The sequence below is a fragment of the Symphalangus syndactylus genome, chromosome 6, assembly GCF_028878055.3.
Source record: "Symphalangus syndactylus isolate Jambi chromosome 6, NHGRI_mSymSyn1-v2.1_pri, whole genome shotgun sequence".
Lineage (NCBI taxonomy): Eukaryota > Metazoa > Chordata > Mammalia > Primates > Hylobatidae > Symphalangus > Symphalangus syndactylus.
The window spans coordinates 110,363,424-110,389,732 of NC_072428.2; the positions used below are offsets into that span (position 1 = coordinate 110,363,424).

The following is a 26,309-nucleotide window of genomic DNA, read 5'->3' on the forward strand; positions in this document are numbered from 1 at the left end:
CTTTTTAATCTTATGACCAAATGGAAGTTACACAAAAATAGCTTGTGCTGCATGCAGACAGTCTCCAGGAAGGAGGAAGAGGTGGAGGAGGAGTGGGGCAGGGAGAGGGGGATGGAGAGTGGGGAAGGGAAAGAGGAAGAAGAGGATGCACATAACATAGTAAACTAATATGTTCAAAATGATCTATGCATGATCATGCATGGATAAAAAAATCCATTCAAAGAAAATGCTATACCAGCAGATTTTAATATTACACAGTTCTGTGTTCTGTGTTACTGACTTAAGAGTTCTTTGTATGTTTCTTAGAGTCTCCATAAAAAATACAACAGCCTGGGAGGGATAAACAACAGAAATTTGTTTTTTCACAGTTTCAAAGGCTAGAGATTTGAGATCAAGGTGCTAGTATGCTTGGTTTCTTCTTAGGCCCCTCTCCTTGGCTTGCAGATGGCTGCCTTCTCCCTGTGTCCTCACATGGCCTTTTCTCTGCGTCTGCCTCCCTGGTGTCTCTCCTTCTTGTTATAAGGACACCAGTTCTACTCTAGAGCGCAACTATTATGACCTCATTTAACCGTAATTCCCTTAGAAGCCCTATGTTCAAATATGGTCACATTTAAGGATAAGACCTCACTACTTAAGGTCTCCAGTTTGAGTCCAGCCTGGCCAACATGGTGAAACCCCATCTCTACTAAAAATACAAAAATTACCTGGTACGCACCTGTAATCCTAGCTACTCGGGAGCCTGAAGCAGGAGAATCACTTGAACCGACAGAGCAAGACCCTGTCTTAAAAAAAAAAAAAATCTGATTTTTAGGTTTCACATTGAAATCAACTTTTAAGAACCTAGCATTTGTTGAATTTTAGTGTAGTATCAAAGAAGAATGCTTATAATTACCTGATAAATTATTGAAATTCAACTTCCTTTCTGAACTACATATTTTCATGAAGAGATATTTTATTCACATACATTAACCAAAACAACGTATCATAGAAAAATTCAGGGCAGATATGAGTATACAGCTATCTTCTGTAAGCCACACATTAAATTTGCAGAACTTTACAACCACACCACTATTCCACTATTCTTTTTCTTCAGAGATATTGTCATTTATCAAAAGGTGTTACGTTTATTTTAATTGGTAAAGGAATTTTTATTATTTTTAATGAATGAGTTAATAAATTTCCGTACGAATATCTAGTGTGGCAAATATCAATAAATATATCACACATAACCTTAAGCTCTTTGGGTTCTCAGTAATTTCTAAGTGTCCAAAGAGTTATTGAGACTAATATGTTTAACATCTGCAGCTTTAAAACATCAGCTTGGGTTTTGACTATCTGTGTTTAGAACTTGTGATCTTCCTGAAGATGATTCATCAATGTCAAAGCACAAGTAAGAAGAAATTAGTAACTGGTAAAGAAGCCTGAGGAATGCCTGTATTTAAAGCCAGAAAGAAGAGAATGAGCTGGCAAATAATTAGTAATACCTACCTTTTTAAAGTACTATACTAAGCTCTAGGTGCACAGAAATGAGCAAAACAAATGCAGCCCATGCCTTAACCTAGCCTATGGTCCAGTGGAAAAAGAAAGGGAAAACACCTTTTCATGGAAGACCAGAAAAAAACAATTTCAAGGAGGGAGTAGTGAGTATCAGTTATTGCAGGTAATTCAATTAGATGAGGACAGAAATATGGTCTCTCTGACATCAGGGAGTTTAGTGAAGGTGGGCTTGATGAAAGCAGTGAGTCAAGAATGCACATGAATTCTCCACACCTGCCTTTTCAGCATTCAGGAATGGATCATCTCGCAATTCTTGTGTGAGATGAGAAAGGAAAGTTGTTCAGAGCCATTGGAGAAAGGAATGCTTCTTGATTACTTATCTTCAGTATTATTTTTTGTTTCCCGTACTCCTAAGATGCATATTAACCATGAATTAGCAGGACTGGTACTTTTACATTATCTAACCCTGCATTTGAATTATGTCTGTTGACAGACATCAAAAATATCCCACTTAACTGTCCCTTATGTACCTCTCCTCCCTTTCTCTTACTCTCCCTCTCTTTTCTGTGTCTCTCACACACACTCACATTTGCACACACACATCCACGCACATAATCTTCCATACTCTACTGTTTCGGAAACCTTGGATATGTGTAGTAGTAGGAGGGTTATCGCTTCATGCAACAGCATAAATCACTCTTGATGAGTTCTAATTCCTAAAACAAGTGACTTCTGGATGAATCTGCATTTAACTCCGTTAAATATATGCTCATGTATCCTAGATACGTCTTCTGAATCAATCAGAACACGAATATTTTCACTGTGACAAACCTTCAAATATTTGAAGATTGTCATTACTTGTTCCTTGAGTATTTGGTCCCCCAATGTAAATATCACCGTTTATTTCAAGCAGTTCTCAAATGACAAGATTTTCATTACTATATCCATCCTGGTAACTCCCCTCAGGATATATTCTAGTGTACTAATATCTCCATAAAGATTGCCCCAGAATGGCACATTATGTTTTCAGGTGTGTTTACAGTAGTATATGTACATTGGGATTCTTGTGCTTCTTGACACAGACACTTCATTGCTTTTAATAACCTAAGAAAACATCATATCAGTGTACTGTATTTGTCTAGCATTGTGTGGATAATGCTTAGTTTTGGAGAGGCATGTGGTAAAACAGGATACTTATTCATACTTTTTATGTGTTTGCATGTATGTGAATACACACACACACACACACACACACCCCTCATTTTCTGAATGTAACTTAAAAATAGCTTTTAAGAGAAATGACAACATAACTTTTGCACTACTGCTGATAATTATGGGTATAATTTGTTTTGGGTTTTTTGTTTGTTTGTTTATTTGTTTTTTCCTCTCATCTGCAATCTCTTCCTTTTTAGTCTGTCTCCTGCCTTACTTTCAGATCTATCATTCTAGGTCCAAATGAACTCACTTCACTGCACCACTTCAAAACCCTTCACGGTTGCTCATCAATTGCAAGGCCAAATCTCAACTCCTCATCTAACTTCCATGGCCTTTTACACTCTGGATCCTGCTGCTGTCTCCCTCCTTGCTTCAATCACAAAGTATGTGTGGCTCTGTTACCTCTTGCTGTGACTTTTCAGACACACAGGAAGGAGATTTGGGGAGATTGAAAAAGGTACAATAATCCATATCATCTGGAAGCTTTTTCAAATTGTACATGTCCTTCTCACTCTTCTCAGAGATTTCATATTTCCCAGCGGGGGTGAAGAACCCTGTTGAGCACGACTGCAGCCCCTAGGCATTGTTAATCCTGAGAGGGTGCCACGTCCCCTAGCTGTACAAAAATAGATAAAAGATGGAACAGTGCTGCTCTACCTGTTTGCTGTATAAAATCCAAATCTTCCTTTAGAATTCTACTCAAATATTAAGGCTTTTCTGAAGCCCTCTCTGTCTCCTATTATCAGAAGTTATGTAGCACATTGTGTTTGGTTAAACTATTTCAGATGACTATGATCTGGCCATTTTGGCCCACAAGAAACTCACTGTAATATGCTTCAGTCTACTGGTAGATCCATACACACACATCTCACTGCATTTTAATCCTTTGTTTATAAGCTTGTCTTGAACTTAGACTGTTACCCCTTGGTGTAAAAAATACATCGTATCCCTGACAACCAGCACTATTGCCTGGCATGTAGTAAATGCTCTGTAAGTATTGAATAAAATGATATTTTCTATTAAAAAACCTAATATCTAATAATAGTAGAATAATGATACTTTATAGCCATGAAAAGCATAAGTTGAGCATTAAAATCATGAACAACTTGCAGTAGTACTTATAGTCTAACAAGTTGAAAATATATAAGAATGTTTATGCAAATAGACAAAACATGAAATATAAGAAGTTTTAGGGTGAGTGATGGGATTATTTTTCTCATTTACAAGTATTTTTAACTTATTATACATAGCAAGTATGTGTCATACTATTCGCTCACTACCGAGGGCATAGAATGTCTTAAATCTTTGTACCTCCTTGCAGTTAGCACAATACATGTGTGTTACAGATGATCCATAATGATCTGTTGAATGAAAGTTTTAAGTGCCCTAGTGTAATGTAAGGGAAATCATAGTCAGAAAATATTTTGTTAAGGGACCTCAGTGAGCCAAATCCAAACTTGCTTTATTGAATTAAGAAGCACTGGTGAAAGAAGTAAAAATGGTCCTATATCATTCACCGTCTTACTGCCATAGACCCCACAACCTGTATACTAAGGGTGGTTATGAGGCCAAACTTCCTAAGACAGTTTGACTAAAACACAAGAGGCATCTGTAGGAGGAAAAATTTCTAGTTCTTGTTGATTTTGCTTTTTGACTAAAAAAGTCCCCTTTGTGCTGTGGGTAAAATTATCAAAAGGATAAAAGCAGAGGTGCCTATGCCTAGTACTTCCATTTCTTCGAGTGCTGGCAATGTACAGTTTTCTTAGACACCTGGAGCAGCTTAAGAATCCACTCTTGACTCCTGCTTGTCAGCACTCTGTCTCCACTCCAGAATGAACAGAGGCTATGTTTCTAGAAAAGCCAACTTCTTTGTTGCTATTTCCTTTCTCATGTCTTCTTCCTCCCTCTATGCTAATTTTCTCCGCTGTGAAGCTCGCATGAATTAAATTGCAGTGAAACGTAGTGGCAACTACAGTGAGAGAAGAAATGGTTAAATCAAGAGTCCCTATTCTGGTTGGAGTTTATTTCTTCCTTGTCTTTGGACAGCGGCCTCTTGTGGGGACCCAACTGAGAGAGATCGTCATAGCTCATGGGTCCCAATGTGGTGCTTTGACCTAATTAGTTTATTTTCACTGCTGTGTAAAAAGATCCTAGAGGAAAAAAAAAATAGACTTTTCCAGGTGTGAGCTGTTACCCTAAAATAGCATTTCCCACCTGCGCTAGTCTGTGATCATTGTCCGTTAGTAGATGTCAGAGGACACATTGTCTTCTATCCAAGACTCACAGGATTGGAAGACTTGAAAAAAAAAAAAAAGAATAGTGGTATATTTTCATGGTAGAAAACTATTCCTATGTAATCTGTAGGAGGAAAATATAAAAAACCTATCTTGCACATTTTAAAACTAGCATATAGATTAACAAACAATAAATTTTATTTATTTGTTTATTTATTGAGACAGAGTCTCGTTCTGCCACCCAGGCTTGAGTGGAGTGCAGTGGCTTCATCTCTACTCACTGCAACCTCCACCTCCTGGGTTCAAGTGATTCTCGTGCCTCAGCCTCCCAAGTAACTGGGATTGTAGGCATGCACCACCATGCCTGGCTATTTTTTTTTTTTTTTTTAATTTTTAGTAGAGACAGGGTTTCACCAAGTTGGCCAGGCTGGTCTTGAACTCCTGACCTGAAGTGATCCACTCAGGCTTGGCCTCCTAAAATGCTGAGATTACAGGTGTGAGCAACTGAGCCTGGCCATAAGCAATAAATTTTAGACAAGCTACCTCCATTCTTTCCAGTTTACATTATGTTTTAGAAAGCCATTTTTTTTAACATGTAAAAGTAACCAGGTACAGAGTAAGAAAATAATCTCATTTTCTATGGGAAACAGTATAAAGCAAACTGTAATGATGATTAAAACAAATGAATAACCCTATTACAAAATTAATTGTGCATTTATACAATTCAGAATCAATCAAGACTTAGATTTTACATTAATAATAAGAAAAAAATAATTCAAAAGGGATCTGAACCACCAAACAGAACCATAATATCTTCTGGCATGTCTAACCAGTGGATATATATATATATATATAGCCAGTCTCAATGAAGCTCATCTTCTCTGCCTTTTCTCACTCTCCCATTCCAATGGAGTATGTTTGTTTGTTTGAGTGTTTGGGCAATTGATGTGTTTTTCCAGTTCCCCTAGTAGAGCTTATTGCACTGTTAAGCCACTGTGCAGTATATTAAGGAGAATTAGATCCCAGAATTTAGAATTTGCAGCCATGTGGTACCTTTTCTAATCAGATGAAAATGTCAAGAAATTGGTCTAAGAGTAGAGTATGAGAGCCGAAATGCTGAATATTCTCAATTTCAATATAAATAAAGATTTGAGAATTATAGTGCTTGAAACTAAAGATACAAACAGTAACAAAAGGCAAGATTTTAAAGCTTTATTTTTGCATTTGAGGTTTATAAGCTATTATTGCTACTGTATATTTTAAAAATATATTCTTTCCAATAAAAATATTGGCCATCATTCTTGTTGCCAAGAATAAGAAGAATATTTAAAAAGTGAAGTACAACATGGAGTAAACAAATATTTTCATAATGGACTTTAATATGTATTCATCATTAAGAAATTAAAGATAATCCGTAAATAAAACAATGATGATATAATGGTTTAGAGAGTTAAGATTTAGGAAGTAGTAGATAAAATAATTATCTGTGTTATGCAGATATAATCCTTAGAGTGCAATATTTGATTAATAGGAGTTGTCCTATATGTCATTCATAAACTTGTAGCAGAGAGAAACCTCTGCATAAGCTCAGGTGTTCAAGTATGCGAGAAACACAGTTTTCTGTATTTTTGCTCTTGCTAAACTTAATTTGTATTCTGGGCCCTGGTTTCATCAAGTGGCAGAAACTCAATCTCAGTCAGCCCTAACTGACTATCCTCCAGGACTCTGTCTACAAAATGCCAGGTGGGGGGCCATCTGGCCCTCAGTGTCATCAGCCACCCCTGCTGGCACCCACTGAGACTTCCTTATTCCAGTCTGCTCTGTGGTCACTGGTCCTTGTAGGTTGCCACTGCAGCCTCCTTGTCCTCATTCCAAGGACACATTAGGCCTTCTGGCTCTATGAGTATTTTTCACTGGAGAAATTTTGCTTATGCTGTACTGCTTCAGGCAAAGGAAACTGTTAGCTGTCTCAGCCCACATGCCTAGTCAAACTTTGCTCTTTGAGAGCCCCAATTCATCAAAGGTTTTAGTCATTTTCTTTCAGTATGGAGACTTGATCTATGGATATCAGTAAAGCACTCTCTTTCTCAGTGGTGTCACAAATGTCTAGACATTTCATTTTTGCTGCTCATTTTCTTCCTCTTCTCAGCCTATCGAACTTTGCCCTGGAGGGAAAGCAAATACGAGAAAAACAAGTTCTTTACTAACTATGAATTCTTCCAAGTAATTTTGCATTTTTGAACTCAAAATCTAATAGGTAATTTTATTTCTGTCGAATTTTAGTATATCAGCCACTACTGGAGACAATCAATATACAACTTTTTTTTTTTTTTTTTTTTTTTTTGAGTCAGAATCTTGCTCTGCTGCTCAGGCTGGAGTGCAGTGACTCGATCTCAGCTCACTGCAACCTCTGCCTCCCAGATGCAAGTGATTCTCCTGCCTCAGCCTCTGGAGTAGCTGGAATTACAGGCATGCTCCACCATCCCCAGATACTTTTTGTATTTTTCGTAGAAACAGGTTTCACCATGTTGGCCAGGCTGGTCTCAGACTCCTGGCCTCAGGTGATCTGCCCACTTTGGCCTCCCAAAGTGCTAGGATTACAGGCATGAGCCACCGTGCCCAGCCCCAATATAGAACATTCTAACTGCTGTCTGAATTAGGGGAAGGGCCATAAGCTAAAAAAAAGATACTAAGTACAGAATTAGCATTGATAATATAATGATAAACCAACTCCCTAGAGATAAATGTTTAGGTAGTCAGATAAAATTAATTAAACCTATACTAATGTATGTATACATATGATACTGAACAGTGTAGTGATGTTTCACTTATTTCCATATTGGATACTGACTGATATGGAATATATGTTTCTAGATTTGAAACTTTTTCTTGTAGTAACCATTGGAAAAAACTGAAAATATCAGCATCACAACAGAATGAAGCTCTGTGTAATCAAATTCTGAAAGGCTAAAGAAATGTGATCTGCCTTTATCCAATAATAAATTTTGAAGTGCCTCTGAGAATTAATGCCTTTTGGATGATGTTCCCTAAAAACCACTTCTCTGACCTGAATAATTAGATGTTGGAGAGCAGAGATTCTGGGTTGCAGTACATGATGAAGGTCTGGAAAGTTTTGCTTTTATTTTGGTCATTGAAGTTAAGGCATGTGCTTTGGAAACCAGATGAGTAGCTGTCATTTTTGGCAAATGATTATGAAACTGAAGAGACTTTAGAGAGGACCAGCCCATATCCCAACAAAGGTGTTCATAGGCAGCCTTGTCATTTTTCTCCAAGAAACAATTTTAGATATTTGGCAGCACATGATCAAGTGCTTAATTTAGTACCCAGAATCTCACAACATAGATAGTATTAGTAATTGAGAAAAATTTAATCCAGATATTATCAGGAGTTGGCCATGGCGATGGAACAGTTTTCACAATCCTCTCTTGTAACATCCTGTACTTGCTGGTAAGACTCTTGGTATAGCCTCCTGATAATAATGTGTTCACTGCATTCAGCCTTAAATGGAATCATTTTATATAGGCCAATTTGAGTAATATTTTCCAAAGATAAAGGCAATAATTATGTGTAGAATGGTTACACTAGAGAAATAACTAATAGTAAATAGATTGATAGATATATGGGATGGATAGATAGATGGATATATGGGTGTAAATATCACCTTCAGAAAATAATTTGATAGGCACTAATACTAGTGGGTTTTTTGTGGCTGCTTCATGGTCATAGTAATAAAACCATATGATGTGCATTACAAGAATTCCTGCACATTAATTAAATGTAAAATGACTTGACATCATAATGTCATACATGAAAAAATATATTATGGGAAGGGGAATGTAGTGATCTGCCAGGATATCTTTGCTTTGATTCCTGTGGCATTAATAATCAGATTTTATTGTGCTCATTCAACCTGACCCAGCTTGTTTCTTTTCATTTTCGATTCATGTATATAGTTATTGAAATTATAAATCATGTTATATTATTTTAAGCAGATTTTCCTGTAACATTCATGAATTACTTAACTCACAAATATTTATTAACTTTCTTATTCATGTCAGAATCATGTTCTAGGAACTTAAATCTTGTTCAGCATGGCTGAATCTTAGTTTAAGAAGGTCAATAGTGGAATAGCTGTACCTGATGATTCTTTGCTCTTTATATGAAATATTTGGATGAGAAAACTAAGCCTGTGCTTTATTAAGAAAGTAGTCATATTTTGAAAGAGACTGAGCTTTGCGTTGCCTTTCAGAGGAAATTATGGTGCTTTAAATTTATATTATATGTTCCCTGTAAGAAATTAATTAAATTAGAATTTTTTTAGGCTCTAGAGCCTACCAATTAAACTAGAATTTAAATTGGTTTTGACTCAGAATATCTTCACCTAGTGTTCTCTTTGTTCTGAAATGTTTAATTGAAATAGTGATATTAGGAGAAATAATCGAGATCCAAACACAGAAGCACTTTTTCTTTTATTTTTATTTGAAATGTATTATTTACATATATTTATGGAATACAGAGTGATATTTCAACACATATATATGATATGTAATGATCAAATATGGGTAATTAGCATACCCATCACCTCAAACTTATTATTTCTTTGTATTGGGCACATTCAAAATCTTCTCTTCCAGTTATTTGAAAATATACAATAAATTATTGTGGACTGTACTTACCCTACAGTGCTGTAGAACACTGGAACTTATTTCTTACATCTAGCTGTAATTTTATACCTGCTAACCAAACTCTCCATATCCTCTCCTCTCCCCTATCCTTCAGGGTCTAATAGCCACAATTCTACTCTCTACTTCTATATGCTCAACTTCTTATCTCCCACATATGAATGAGAATATGGGGTACTATTTATCTTTATGTGCATGACTTCTGCATAACATACTGTCCTGCAGGCTCATCCCTGTTGCTGTGAATGACACAATTTCATTATTTTTATGTCTAAATAGTGTTCCATTTTGTATATCTACACGTTATCCCTTCATCTGTTGATGGAAATGTTGGTTGGTTCCACATTTTGGCTATTGTGAATAGTGCTGCAATGAACATGACAGTGCAGATATCAGAAATTATACTGATTTCATTTCCTTTGGATAAATACCCAGGAGCACAATTTCTGGATCATATGGCAGTTCTATTTTTAATTTTTTGAGAAATCTCCATATTGTTGTCCTTAATGCCTTACTAATTTACATTCCTACCAACAGTGTATGAGTTCCTATTTCCCCACCCTCTCACCAGCATTTATTATTTGTTTTCTCTTTATGATAATAACCATTCTAACTGGAGTGAGATGATATTTCATTGTGGTCTTGACTTGCGTTTCTCTGAATATTAGGATTTTTAAAATATATCTGTTGGCCATTTATATATCTTCTTTGGATAAAAGTTTATTCATATATTTTGCTTTTTAAAAATCAGATTATTTAGGATTTTGCTATTGAGTTCTTTGAGTTCCTTATGTATTCTGGAAATTAACCCTTTGTCAGATGCATAGGTTGCAAATATTTTCTTCTATACCGTAGGTTGTCTCTGTACTCTGTTGATTGTTCTATTTGCTGTGTAGAATCTTTTTAGTTTGGTGTAATCCCATTTGTCTATGTTGGCTTTTGTAGTCTGTGCTTTTGAGGTCTTATCCAAAGAATCTTTTTCCAGACCAAGGTCATGAAGCATTTTCTCTGTATTTTTTTCTGTTAGTTTCATAGTTTAGGACCTTACTTTTAAGTCTTTAATCCATTTTGAGTTGATTTTTGTGTATGGTGAGAGAGAGGTTCTAGTTTCATTTATCTGCATGTGGATATCCAGTTTTCTAAGCACCACGTGTTGAAGAGAGTGTCTCTTCCCCAACTGGTAAGCTTTCATATATCCGTAGTTTACATCTTTCCATAATGTCTCTTCTCTGAAGATATCTCCTATTATTTTATTCTTGCAAAATAATCTTTGTAATATCACAGTCTATTTTTCAATAAGCCAGTTTTCAGAAATGCTCAAAATTTGAGACTATCAATTATCTCTGTCTATAGTAATTCTTCAGTTGGTTGAATAGTAGTTAGGAACCTTCTTGCTGTTGGTTCATCTTCTAATACCCACACATATGTGGGTACATAAAATAGAACAATGCAAGAACACCTCACATTACATCACAACTGATAATTTCATGAAAAAAAAAAACCACTTCCTTAGCTTTGGAAAAGATGAACTAGTTAATCAGGTAGTGGATAATTTTATATAAATTTTTAAATTGAGCACTGTTCTGTAGAATCAAAGAGACCTGCATTTGTATCCTGAATTTTTCTTTTCTAGATGTATTAAATTGTGCAAGTTATTTAACTTTTCTGTTACATAGTTTGCTCATCTATGCTAGTAAAACAAGCCTACAGGTTATTGTGAAAATTGAATTAGTATGAAATTTTTGAGAGACATGTATATGGCACATAGTAGGGAATGTATATGTATATTCCCTTTATTTGTGGCAGCAATGAACAGATACAGTCTTATTCATTTAATTCTTCTGGAAATAGCTCTTTGATTTTGAGGCTCATTTTTCAAAGTCAGGATTATTTTTAATGCTGAGAATGAATGGCAGAGTGGGCTTTGTTTTCATTTTTATTATGTAAAGATTAATATAAGCTTTATAATAGTTGTAAAATAATAAATGCCTTATAAAAATAAATGTGTATGTAACAGACAACTCAGAGAAAATGGGACATAGAAAATTCTCTTTTATGTAACATGCAGTTAACCTGTAGAAGATTTTCCTGTATCTAGTTAGACAACTAATTGCTGAGAGTTAAACAATTGGACAGATATGGAATTAACATTAATAGGGAAATATGACTGTGCTTTAGGGAATATGCTTATCAGAGATAAAGAATGTGCTTAAAATTTATGGTTACGCCACACTCTGCCCATGGCTGTAAATTTCTTTCTAGCACCTTGGCTATTGTTGTGGGTCTGTGTGAACTACCACTAAGTTGGCAGCCAGCTAATATCCAAGAAAATTTTCTCTAGTCTTCACCATTATCTTTTCTTTTTGGTTAACTGACATCCAGGGAGGGTCACTTGACCTGAGAACAAGAAACAGTTTTTAGTAAAAAGTACCAGACACAGGCGTATACTTGCTTCCTACTGAAACAGAAACTATATTATTATAACTCTTCCAGAGTCTACAGAGGAAGTTCAGAAGTTCCTGAATCAAGGGACTGACTCTACCAAATTTTCAACTCACAAATAGAATCCCCCACGAACTGCCCTACCTGGAGTTATCCATTAACAATTAAAGAACTGAAGAAAAGCTTTATGGTCTGGAATCTCAAGGCAACTGTCCATGAGTCCAGTCCAGCCAGAACATATGCTTTGTGTGTCCAGCATGATAATTTTTGTTAAGAACATTGGTTGTGAATGCCTTTAAATGAGGCATGCTCTGCCTAGTTTTACTGCAGTCTTCACTGAAACAGATTATCTTAAGTTTGTGAATTTGAGATTGCAACTCCTGATATAAAATAACTTTTCTTTAATTGAGAAAGAAAACAACAAGTAGAGACTTTACAGAATTCTATAAAATAAAAAATGGCATGCAAAAGTAAGTGGTGACCTAAAAGTCAAAAGAGTGATAAAAAAAGAAAATAACAAAGTATCTTTGAAGCAATATATAAATAAAGTATTGAACATCATGATTTATGTAGTTAGAAATTATTTGCTGGGTGCATTTAACATAACACATAAAATGATATTTATAGACACCCATCTAAGAAGTCACACAAAAACATTTTCCAGAACATAAAATGGTTTTGTGATTAGGTCCAACGGCATGTGAAATCAAAGCCCTTTGTACAAAGGTGGCCAGTGTGGTTGGCATGGTGTGGCCATCATTTCCAGCCCTTGCTTTAAAGCAAATAGGAAGGAACAATTAGTTTCAAGCTATTTGGACTTAAAACTATTAATAAAAGTAAATTAAATTTAAAGAAGAAATTTAAGATCTACATATGTTCTCATAATCACTAATAGCTACTTCACTTTACTTCATTCTAGGAGATAGAGTGCGAGAGTTTGCGTGCAGGTGTGTGCTTGATTGTGTCTATGTATGTTTGTCTTACTCATTCCATCACTTCCAAGTGTTTCTGGGCTGGTGGCTTCTAGTTGTGAAGAACCTAAGAACTGGAGTGGTGTCAACTTTGACAGAGAACCTGGGGTGTGTTCTCCGCTAATCAGGGTGAGCTGTGCTACTAAAATTGCATTTGTGGCACTTGCTTTCCCACTCTGTCCCTCGAGGCAAAGTTACTGTGACAGAATAAAGAGTGGAATAGAAGAATAAATTCTGGCTTTGAAATATTAGATATGGTTTCCTCCCCTTTTCTGGTTTCAAACCCTCAGAAAAATTTGAAGGTTTCACTGGATAACAATCTCCAAGATACAATAATAATAATAGTAATAAAGTAATTGCTTTACAAGGGATAAAAATATGGGTAAGACATTGGAGTCTCAGCCTCTTTCCATGGAGACATTGACATTATCATAATTTCCTTACTATTTATTCTCGTGGTTTATAAATATCTCCTCAGTGGTCTCCTCATTGCAGGTTTTCCCCCGACTCAATCATCTTATGAATGAATGCCAAATTCATCTTCTTGAATCATATGATTCCTTATTTACAACACTTTCAAAGTCCGATCATGTCATTCCTCAATTCCAATACTTTCAAAGACTTCTCATTTCCTACAATTAAGACTCATTTTTTTTTTTTCTGCATGGCATTTGATGTCCAATACCTAAACTCACTTCTCTCTTCTTTCTTTAGTAAGCCATTCTCTCCAGGTTTTCTCAACTGGAGTAATTTTGGCTTTTCTAGGGGGACAACATTTTGCTGTGTGTCACTAATTACAGAATTATTAGCCTTCTTGGCTTCAGTGCAGTTAATGCCAACAACACTTCTCAGTCATTGTGACAACCAAAAATGCTCCCATGAATTTCTGAAACCCCAAGGTGGTGTGCTTTTCAAGATCTGCTCTTGAACTTTATTTCCCTTCCTGCTTTCATTCCTTGCTCCTGCCGTTTCCTTAGCATGAAATGTCACTCCCTCACATCTTCATACCCTTATCCATGATGCATTAATGAAGTTAACCTTGATCCCTAGTTCAAAGATATTTTTTCTTCTTCCTGAACGGCAAAGGTGATTCCTATTCACTGAGTGCTTACCACATATCAGGCATTCTTGTCAGGTGCTTTCTATTGCATAATTTCCATTTAAAATTGTGCTTCCTTGCTCATAGTGAGTTGTGCTGAAATTTGCTCACTTTGGAAGGACAACACCTCCCTCCCTCTACCATCTTCCTCCCACCAGAGGGAAAGTTAGAGGTGAAATATAGGATCTTTAGTATTATTAGTACTTAGCTTTCAGCTGTTTCTCAGGTACAAAGCACCCTTTACTAATTTTCATAAAGTCAGTATATGGACTTAGCTGCTGCCTAGACTTGTCATTTTCTTTCCTCATCTTCTATACCAGATCAGTGTGCCCTTACATCAACATCTATATCTGATCTATCTTCTTATTTCCTAAGAACCCCAGCAGAGTACACTGGTCTCTCCAGTAGGCCTCAAAAATATTTGCTGTAAAACCCTGGATATTCGAATAATGACCAATGTATTCCAATTTTAAGTGCTTATTTAAAAGAGTAAAGATGTAGAATTTCAAAATCTTGGCTTTTGGGGCAAAGGTTGGCTGAGAGCAGCTTAAAACCTTAAAACTAAAGATATTTAATGGCATTAATTTCAACTTTTTAAGCAAATATATAATAATGCTATACACTAAAACTAACATAAAATGCCAAGAAAAGTTTAATACTTTGAGGATGTTAAGGTGTAATGATTCAGAGAACATAAAGAAGGATGATTGCACAATTCCCATTAACATCAATGAAATTCATATGGTAAAATTAACACCTCAGTGGAAGCATGACCTCAACTGTCATCGGGCATGTTACTTTTCATGGTGTGTGCTTTTCTCCTTTAATTTCAGGCAATTTAATTTTCTGCCCACTTCACAAAGAAATGTCAGGCTGAAAGACTAGAGCATTGATGTTGAACATCTTTCTTCACACATTGTACTTACAGTAAAATTGATTTTGTTATCCTTGATATCACTAAATAAAAGCAAGAACTGCAATATTCTTTCATATAAACTCACCTTTGAAAATAAGAATTTGAGGACAAATGACAGTCATATTCATAAAAAATCTTAGAAATGTGAAATTTCAAAAGTAAATTTTAAGAAAAGTAACAAATAAGTAAATTATAATAAAAAGTAAACAAGAAAAGCCATTATTGAAAAACAGTAATATTTTTGTGTTCCTCTAAAATTTCAGGATGGACTACATAGAAATTCAAAAGTAATGAATACATGGATTCTGTTTCTGTTAATTTTCATAAGTCAAATAGAGAATAATGGTTAGGAGGACAGTCTCTGAATCTAGACTGTTCACAGATTGGGTCTACCAGTTACACCTCTGTCATCTTAAATGAGTTACATCATGTTGCTGGACCTGTTTCCTTACTGAGTAATTGTAAATACTGGAATTACTCCTTCATGAGATTGTTATGAAACTGAAATAAATTAGTTTAAAACACTTTTAAGACTGCTTAGCACATAGTGAATGGAAAATAAATGTTCATTATGTATATTATCTTATTTTAAACATGATAGAGATTTTATTGGAAGAAACTAAAGATAAACCAACAGTTATCACACTAGTTTCACTATTATGCTCTTTCAAAATATATCTGGCGTGATTATTATTTTTATTATATATGAAGGAAAAGGAAATCAACATAACATGTATGTTACATAATTATTTTTGAGGACTTGATTTGTAAATCTCAGTAAATAACCAAGAATGGAACCTATTACTTAATCTGTATGAAATGTTTTATCTACTTACCCCTCTCTTAACCCAAGACAGCTATTCAATCAAGCTGCTTGAGGACCATTTATTACGAAATTTTGCATGCTTATCACCTAATACTACTGGCTTGGCACTAGTAGGCACTCAGTAAATATTTGTTTAATCCATTAGCCTTTATCAAAACAAATATTCCAATTTATTCATATATCACTCCATCTAGCCAGTGCACCCAAGCATCCTTAACCATGTCCTGGAGTCTTTTCTCTTTTGTCTTTTTTATCTGAGGAGCAGTGTGAGCTTCCCTACCTCCTGATTTGTTTACAGCACTGCTAGTCCACCCTAATCTCTGCCTGCTCAAACTTCTCTCAACGCAATTCAGAGCAATAGAGTTTAGCACTACAGTGACTTAGATGTATGTTGAATTTGATCTTTAAATAAATCATATGCATCTTAAGGGCATGATGATTCTTTTGTGACATCTTGCAGTTGATCCTTAACAAATAATTATTAATTGATAACAATCAACAACCAAACCAGTGTTTATTCTTTCCTGCCATGTTAATCTCTCCATTTGAATCTACTTGAATTATTCTCTTTCTGTTTCAGTATTGGAGTGTAATTGTTCCAGCATAAAAGAAAGGAAGATTTGCCATATTATACCATATTATAAACACACACACACAGACACACACACACACACATACACTGATACACTCATACATACAAACATATACATACACATATATATTTTCATGGGAAGTTATGGCAGGATTTTAACTACTGACTCAGGAACACTAAATGAGTGCATATTTCCCCTATACTCATAGATGAACTGGAGATTAATTCAGTTTACCCTGTACTCAAGTTTCTCTTGTTATAGGGGAAGGCAGATGGCAGAGCAAATACTTTGGAGTTCACTATGGGTCTAATGTAGCTAATAATTAGTTGTAGAAATCATTAAGATGGAATCGACATAATTTCACTTGCCATTCAACATGGCATTTTGCATTTCTAAAAACTTGATTTAGCTGGACTGGAGTTTCTAAAGAATTACTTAAAGAGATTCAAACTTTCGTTCAGAGTTATGAAACAATGCAGTGTTTTACTTTATAAATTATAACCAAATATTTTATAATAAAGATAACTGACATGAATTGAAGGAGAAACTGTTTTATCCCCATTTTATATATGAGGAAATGCCCAAGAAGTTAAATAATTACTCAAGAAATGGATAAGCCAGTACTCAAACTTAGGAAGTTGGCCCCAAAACCCACACTTATACTATACTGACACTACTGACAGATATCACTAGTTACCTAAACAAGAATCCATGCCACCCATTTCCTTTGTGAGATCCCATCTGTGTGACATTCACGTTCTTAGTCTCTCTAAAGGCAAGAATGGATATATAACCTAGTTCTGGCCAATGGAATTAGAAGAAATGCCTTCTAGGACTTTCATTTTGTACCCTGGTGAAAAAAAAAGAAAAAGAAAGACTTGTTAAAAGAAGCTCAGTTTTCCCCCTAATTTTAGACATTGATGTGTGAAGATGTAATACTTGGAGCTTCTGTAGCCATATTGTAACTGAAAAGAAGGTCAAGAAAATTATAGAAGAAATGACTCAGAGGCCATACATTTTTAAGCATCTGAACCAACCCTGTACGTCTTTTCTTATGAAAGTCCTGTCTGTGAGAATAATAAACTTTATTGCTTATTGCTATTTTTTGTATTCTTACCTGCAGCTCAAAACTGCCTAACAGATGAAAATATGAATTTCTAATTTCTAAGACATTTTACATTTTCAGTCTATAAATATTTTATTTATTCTTATAAACAAAATTAGTATTCCCAAATGAATATTTCTAAGCATCTTAAATTCTTTTGGGTTTTCAAATGGATATGATTATATTTTTAAGACTGATTTTTAAAAATTTTTTATTATTTGTTTTTCTGTATATACTTTATTCTCTTGGCCAGACATGGAATAAACACAACAATTTTAGTTTTTGAAGTTCAGGTTTTACTAAATATTTTTGAGATTAGATAACCACCTTGATTCATGAATTATTAGTTTGAAAAAATGATTTACATTGCATTGAGAAACTGGACCAAAAAAACTTTGATTTTTTAAAAATTATTATCATACTTTAAGTTCTAGGGTACATGTGCACAGCGTGCAGGTTTGTTACATATGTATACATGTGCCATGTCAGTGTGCTGCACCCATTAACTCGTCATTTACACTAGGTATATCTCCTAATGCTATCCCTGCCCCCTCATCCCACCCCATGACAGGCCCCAGTGTGTGATGTTCCCCACCCTGTGTCCAAGTGTTCTTATTGTTCAATTCCCGCCCATTAATGAGAACATGCAGTGTTTGGTTTTCTGTCCTTGTGATAACTTGCTCAGAATGATGGTTTCCAGCTTCATCCATGTCCCTACAAAGGACATGAACTCATCCTTTTTTGTGGCTGCATAGTATCCCATGGTGTATATGTGCTACATTTTCTTAATCCAGTCTATCATTGATGGACATTTGGGTTGGTTCCAAGTTTTTGCTATTGTGAATAGTGCCGCAATAAACATACATGTGCATGTGTCTTTATAGTAGCATGATTTATAATCCTTTGGGTATATACCCAGTAAAGGAATGTCTAACTAATTTTATGAGGCCAGAGTCATCCTGATACCAAAGACTGGCAGAGACACAACAAAAAAAGAGAATTTTAGACCAATATCCCTGATGAACATTGATGCAAAAATCCTCAATAAAATACTGGCAAACCGAATCCAGCAGCACATCAAAAAGCTTATCCACCACGATCAAGTTGGCTTCACCCCTGGGATGCAAGGCTGGTTCAACATACTCAAATCAATAAATGTAATCCATCATATGAACAGAACCAAAGACAAAAACCTTGATTTTTAAAATGTGGATCTGTTTGACTTTTTATTTCATGTAAGAATCACTGTTAGAAATATGAAAGTATATTTCAGCTTAAATGTAGTGACATTCTGCTACCCTATATTTAAATTGAACCTAAATTAAACTTGTATTAATCACTATCTGTCACATGAACTCTACCAGCTCCCTTTCACCTAAACAAACAGTCACACACAACGAAATGGAAATCTTTTCTCAGCCGGGCACAGTGGCTCATGCCTGTAATCCCAGCATTTTGGGAGGCCGAGGTGGGCGGATCACAAGGCCAGGAGATCGAGACCATCCTGGCTAACACAGTGAAACCCTATCTCTACTAAAAATACAAAAAATTAGCCAGGCATGGTGGCAGGTGCCTGTATTCCTAGCTACTCGGGAGGCTGAGGCGGGAGAATGGCGTGAATCCAGGAGGCAGAGCTTAAAGTGAGCCGAGATCAGGCCACTGCACTCCAGCCTGGGCCACAGAGCCAGACTCTGTCTCAAAAAAAAAAAAAAAAAAAAAAAAAAAAAAAAAAAAAAAAAATCTTTTCTCCTCTTTAAAGATTTCATCTTCAGATAACCCCATACTTACCCACATTACCCTACTGGCCTTTCTCTGACCGGATTGAAGATAAGAATTAAAATCATTTAAGGAGATTTTAGATCTGTGTAAGACAGAGTAATCTGTTCCTAGTTTGTCTGAATTTGTGTTTGTTTTCATAAAACTTTGGTTTATTAAGAGATAAACATTTTAAATATTTGAAAATACATCTTCATTTAAAGCTAAGAGTTTAATTTCATTGTGGTAAACTGGGATGTGAAGACAGATTTATTAACATTAATAGAAGCAAATGCATAATTTCTAAGCCATTAAGATAAGATAATCATTCCTTCCAGAGAATTTCAACTGAAGATCAGAAAGTCCTTAGTTAAGCCTGTCACTCACTCTATAATTTACTTACAGTGCCTGACTACCTATGACATCAAAGTACATAATGCTACAGCCCATTTCAAATATGAATCTTTAATGACAAAGTGACAGTTGCAGCCTTCTGTAAATAAAAGCATTGAGCAAAACTCAGAGGTTTGGATATATCACTGTGATGACTCTTTATAATATGAAATATTGAAGAGAACAAATTGGTAAGAATGCTAAAGGCAAGACATCATATGGTGTCTTCTGAAGATTCTATTAAAGACACATTTAAATACATGTGTTTGACTCCAGTGAAGAAAGCATTTAACTCTAGTGAAGATCCCATTTGGGAGTTGAAGTAGCACTCATTCTCTACGTAAGTACATAATAGGGGTTCAATAAAAATTTACTGGTTTGCACCGGGCACAGTGGCTCACGCCTGTAATCCCAGCACTTTTTGAGGCCAAGGCGGGTGGATCATGAGGTCAAGAGATCAAGACAATCCTGGCCAACATGGTGAAAGCCTGTCTTTACTAAAAATACAAAAATTCGCTGGGCATGGTGACATATGCCTATAGTCCCAGCTACTCGGGAGGCTGAGGCAGGAGAATCGATTTAACCCGGGAGGTGAGGTTGCAGTGAGTCAAGATCACGTCACTGCACTCCAGCCTGGTGACAGAGTGAGACTCTGTCTAAAAAAAGAAAAAAATTACTGGTTTGAATTACATAGGGTGATGGAGTGGAAAAGGAGAGGGGATAGGTTGGGAAAGATGTAGCCTCAGGAAAACTAGCAGAGAAGGAGGACTAACACCTCACAGACAATGGAGAAAAGTCCTTCATGAATTTATGTGGGAAAGACACTAAACAACTATGTATGTACACCAACGGAAACTCTGTATTCAGCTGCAGCATGCATTCTAAAGTCCATGCCACATGATCTGACTTAGAATCATTAAAAGAAAACAAAGGCAATACAATTTGGCCAGCATAACTATGAAAACATTTAAAGGAGTAGGCTTTAGATTTTGTTTGGGATAGAGCTAATTTCCTTTGTCTCATATTTCTATAAAGAAATGACCTACTGATCTACTGCCCAAGAGAGAACAATATTAAAGTTAATTTAATATTGTTGCTGACACCTCTCCTACTCAGCCTTCCCTTAAATGCAGGTGGAGCGATTACTTATTGATGACATTAAGGAACCTGACGTCTAATGGCCATGCCACAAGAATCAATGGAATTTCTTTGTGCCAAAAATAGAAAACAGTCCTCTAATTCCTGGACTCATTCTCCCTCTCCTTCCTTCTCTTCTCCTATCCGTCCCTTTTTCCTTCTGTCTATTGATTCTTCCTCAAGCAAAGCATCACCTACCCTCTTACCCACAGTGGTACATTTGGGATTTGAAGTAGGATCCCTGAGTTTTCCACTGCTGCATGTAACAATTACAAAGCCATACTTTATCTAGATTGTTACATGGCCCCTGAGTCTGCCTGCAATTTGGTTAGAATCTGCAGGAGGAAAAAGGTCAACAGCTTGACTTACCCTAATGTCCAGTAAATCACCAAATCCTAGGAAGCACGAGTTATTAAGAAAAATATATATATTAAGAATAATTCTGTTGAAAGAGTAGGGCTTTTGAATGACAGGCATTTTTGTTATATAATTCTTTGCAGAAGAAGTGAGAAATCAGTAAGGCCATGTAGCTTATTTAGATGTTTCTTATAAACAATTAAAACAATACAAATAATAATAAACACCACTGATTGAATATATACCATAGGACAGGCACTGTACTAGGCCTTATACATTTATTACATCAATTTTTCCAAACACTTTGAAGCTATAGATTGACAAACTCTAATTCCTAAGTAATGACTACAGTTTTGCGCAGACGTAAAGGCAAATGAGTGACATAAGGTTTGTAAATAAAAAACACATGTCTCACATGATCTTACCTCCCCTCCATGCCTATTTCAGGCTTTCCTCATCAATTGTGGCACAGTCACTACCAATCAATCTGCACTGACCAAGAGAGATGAAATGTATTCACCATCCTGGTGTTGTAACTCATGTGGTCTCAACTCTTGATGTGCTATGCTCCAATGTCACTGAAAATTCTAGAAATCTCACCAGCTTAGAAGAATTTTCAAACAGCAGATCACAGGCTAAGCCAATAGGTACCGATTAATCAAGAGTCAACTTTAGCACTCTTCCTGTTTTGTGAACTATTTAGGTAGTCTATAAGGCTGATTATTCAAACTACAACAGAAATCAATAACACATTTTTAATGAAAAAATATTTTTAAATTTGATCACTTTCTTCCTATTTAATCTTGTTATTTTACAGACTATGATAGACAAGAAATATGAGCATATAGAACATATAAGAATATAATGGAAGCATAACTGAACTGCATAAAGTTTTCAAATTGAAGAGCTATCAAGCGTAGTGACTTAGAGCACAGGCTTTGGTATCAAGTAGCTCTGGATTCATGTTCTGGTTCGTCCTTTCTGCATCTTTGTGCAAGTTACTTAATCTCTGTATTCCTTAACATCTTCATCAGTAAAATAATCAATGACAGCCATTGCATACATTTGGTAGAAAGATTGAGTGAAATAAGATATTTGAAAGGCACTTACACTCGGAGCCAAGATAGCCAACTAGACACAGCCATTTGGAACATGTGACGCTGAGGGACTGGAACATCAGGTAAACTGGCAGATTCCAAGCAGATCTTCAGAGGGAAGGCACTGGGAGTGGACAGAGGGAGGATCCAGACCCTGGGCCAAAGGGGAAGGAAGCTGGGAAACCTGCACAGGGCTACCGAGCACCAGGACCTGTTCCTGGCCTCCAGCGACTCCTGGGGAAGAAGTGAGTTTAATAGATGAGGAGTGGCTTGCTCTCACAATGAACCTCTGGAATCTGGGCAGCAGGAAGCCCTGACGCCCCCATGGACTCTTGAGTTGGTGATGAGAGATGCTTAGAGCAGTGATGAGAGCAAGCTCCAGCTAGTGAAGAGCACAGTGGGTTTGGTGTGTCAACGTTAGCAGTGGAGCATGGCCAGTGATACTCATCATCCAAGGCTCACCATGTTCTCTAGGAGACTTTAGCCATGGGGTAACTGTGGGAACTAGGTAGAGCAGGCCGATCGTGCCCCTGAGATGGAGCCAGTACCATCTGAGCACCCTCTTGTCTGCTGGCCTCTCCTGGGGCCCCAACCTGGCCACTCCTGCTAGGCAGCATGGCCTCAGATGCCCAAACGGGGTGCTCCTCAAGAGTCCTCATCATAGCTCCTTTGCCAGTGACTATGCCTGACCATTGGAGAGCTCCAGTAAACCAGCCCTTGCCAGTGTGTGCCAGCCCACCTGATCATCTCTCTATTGCAGCCTGCACTGTGCCACTTTGCCAGCACACACTCATCCAAAGCCACTCCCCAACTGCTTTGCTGGTGCATGTGTGTGGGCAGACCTCGCCTCTTCTCCCCCACCAGTGTGTGCATGTACCATGTCATACCACCACTGCCAGAATGAGCACAACCCACTGCCCTCCCCCAACTGATGTGTGAGCACTCAGCCATAACACCATTGTTGGCATGAGCACACATATGGACTCCAGAGACCCTGTCCCCTCTCCTCACTCCAGTGTTTCTGCCACCACAGTGAACCAACTCATGACACTGGTGGGCCCATCCTCCCTGTACCACCAACCTGGTAAGTGAGAACATGTGCAGGTATGCTGGTGACTCCACCCAATCCGGCACTGCCACTGCCACCATTGCAAATGTGCATACAATCCACCATAAAACGATCCTTAAAATTCAAAAACCCAAACTCATACCAAATTCAAAAAACCAAACTCATACCAAACACATGCTCAGACTACAGTGCAACAAATATAGAAATAAATACTAAGAAAATCACTCAAAACCATAAAATTACATTGAAATTAACCTGCTCCTTAATGACTTTGTAGTAAACAATGAAATAAAGGTAGAAATCAAGAAACTAATGAGAACGAATATATTACATACTAGAATTTCTTGGACACAGCTAAAGCAATGTAAAGAGGGAAGTTTATACCTCTAAACACTCATATCAAAAAGTTAAAAAGAGTCTGGGCACAGTGGCTCACACCTGTAATCCCAGCACTTTGGGAGGCCAGTTCAGCAAAGTTTCAGGGTACAAAATTAGTGTACAAAAATCAGTAGCATTTCCATAAAGCAACAACGTCCAAACTGAAAGCCAAATCAAGAATGCAATTCCATTTGCAGCAGCCACAAAAGGAATAAAATTCCTAGGCATACAGTTAACCAAGGAGGTAAAAGATCTCTAAAGCAATAATAATGAAACACTGCTGAAAGCAATCAGAGCCATCAAAAACAAATGAGAAAATATTCAATGCTTATGGATAGGAAGAATCAGTATTGCTAAAATGGCCATACTGCCCTTAGAAATTTATAGATTCAATACATTTTTTAATCAAACTGTCAATTACATTCTTCACAGAATTTAGAAAAAAACTATTTTAAAATTTATGTGGAACCAAAAAAGAACCTGAATACCCAAGTTAATCCTAAGAGAAAAGAACAAAGCTGGAGGCATCAAGTTACCTGACTTCAAACTATACTACAAGGCTACAGTAACCAAAACAGCATGACACTGGTACAAAAACAGACACATAGATTAATGGAACAGAATAGAGAGCTTACACACTACTGGTGAGAATGTAAATTAGTTCAGCTATAGTGGAAGGCAGTGTGGCAGTTTCTCAGGGGACTTAAAAGAGAATAATTATTCAACCCAACAATCCTATTATTGGGTATATACCTAAAGGAATTTAAATTGTTCTACCATAAAGACACCTGCACCCATATCTTCATCACAATGCTATTCTTAATAGCGAAGACATGGAATCAACTTAAATTCTCATCAATGGTATACTGGATGAAGAAAACGTGATACATATACATCATGAAATACTACACAGCCATAAAAAATGAATGAGATTATGTTTTTTGCAGCAACATGGATGGAGTTGGAGGCCATTATCCTTAGCAAACTAATACAGGAACAGAAGACCAAATACTTCATGTTCTCACTTAATAGTAGGAGCTAAAGACTGAATACATATGGATACATATGTACTTCAGGGTTAAGGGTGGGAGGAAGGAGAGGATGGAAAAACTACCTATTAAGTACTGTGCTTATTACCTGGTTGATGAAATAATCTGTACACAAACTCCTGTGACATGCAGTTTACCTATATAACAAACCTACACATGCACTCTTAAACCTAAAACAAAAGTTAAAAAAGTAAAAGCACTTAGCATGGGGTCTGTACACTTATGGGCAATTATTATTATCTATTATTGTTGATTATTACTGAAAAACAGAAGTTACAGCGTGCAAAGCCTTCAAACCATGAACCTTATAAAGAAAGTCAGCAGGCTTCTCAATGTTTTCCTTTTCAATTTAGCTTTTATCTAACTCACATGGATGGGTTTGACTATAAAATTTCATTTGAATCAAGAATAATATGATACTTTATATTTTAAGATGATTGGTCTAATGAAAGACTATTTCTCTAGAAGTAATGACTAGGTGGATGACATTGGGCAATTTACCTAACTTCTCTACCATGAACCCATTTCTATGAAGTAATGGCATCAATTTGGATAATATTGAATAATCTGTATGGCTGTCAAGGTTTGTTCTTTAGTTGATATCATTTGGCATTGATTTGGCACTTTAAACTTCAATTCATTTGTACTTATCTTTGAGTTTTACAACATTAATATCTTTATATCAATATAGCACCTAGAGAAATTCAACTATTTATTTCTGTTTTCCTGGCTAATTTTCTACCCGATAACATCACAATAATAATGCAATTTCATTACTATACTGATTATTATACTAGCTACAAATTTGAAGTCATATGCATGATAATAACATATATAAAGCAGCACAGTAAAAATATACTTAATCTGCTATTTCACCTTTTAGACTGTGTTGCTTTTACAGCTGGCATTGAGTGTCTGTGGCTTTTCCAGGCACAGGGTACAAGCTGTCACTGGATCTACCATTCTAGGGTCTATAGGACTGTGGCCATCTTCTCACAGTTCCACTAGGCAGTGCCCCAGTGAGAACTCTGTGTGGGGGCTCCAACCTCACATTTCCCTTCCACACTGCCTTAGCAGAGGTTCTACATGAGGGCTCCACTCCTGCAGCAAACTTCTGCCTGGACATCCAGGTATTTCCATACATCCTCTGAAATCTAGGTGGAGGTTCCACAACCTCAATTCTTGGCCCAGGTGCACCTGCAGGGCCAACACCATGTGGAAACTTCCAAAACTTCGGGCTTGCACCCTCTGGAGCAATGGCCTGAGGTATACATTGGCCCCTTTTAGTCATGGCTGGAGCAGCTGGGACACAGGGCATTAAGTCCCAAGGGTGCACACATCAGAGGATCCCTGGGCCTGGCCCAGGAAACCTTTTTTTCCTCCTAGGCCTCTGGGTCTGTGAAGGGAGGGACTGCTGTGAATATCTCTGACATGCCCTGGAGACATTTTCTCCATTGTCTTGGTGATTAACAT

At 36.6% G+C, this 26,309-nt stretch overlaps 1 protein-coding gene and 1 long non-coding RNA gene across 3 annotated transcripts in view; both read left to right on the forward strand.

The window, feature by feature from the left end:
* Positions 1-19,370, forward strand: part of LOC134737040 (uncharacterized) — an 86,042-nt gene extending 66,672 nt beyond the window's left edge. The window contains exon 3 of the long non-coding RNA XR_010121591.1: positions 140-19,370. This is a non-coding gene — a long non-coding RNA (uncharacterized lncRNA). The remainder of the gene's footprint in view (positions 1-139) is intronic.
* KCND2 (potassium voltage-gated channel subfamily D member 2) overlaps positions 1-26,309 on the forward strand; it is a 484,939-nt gene that overhangs the window by 156,676 nt on the left and 301,954 nt on the right. The gene's annotated exons all lie outside the window — the stretch shown is intronic.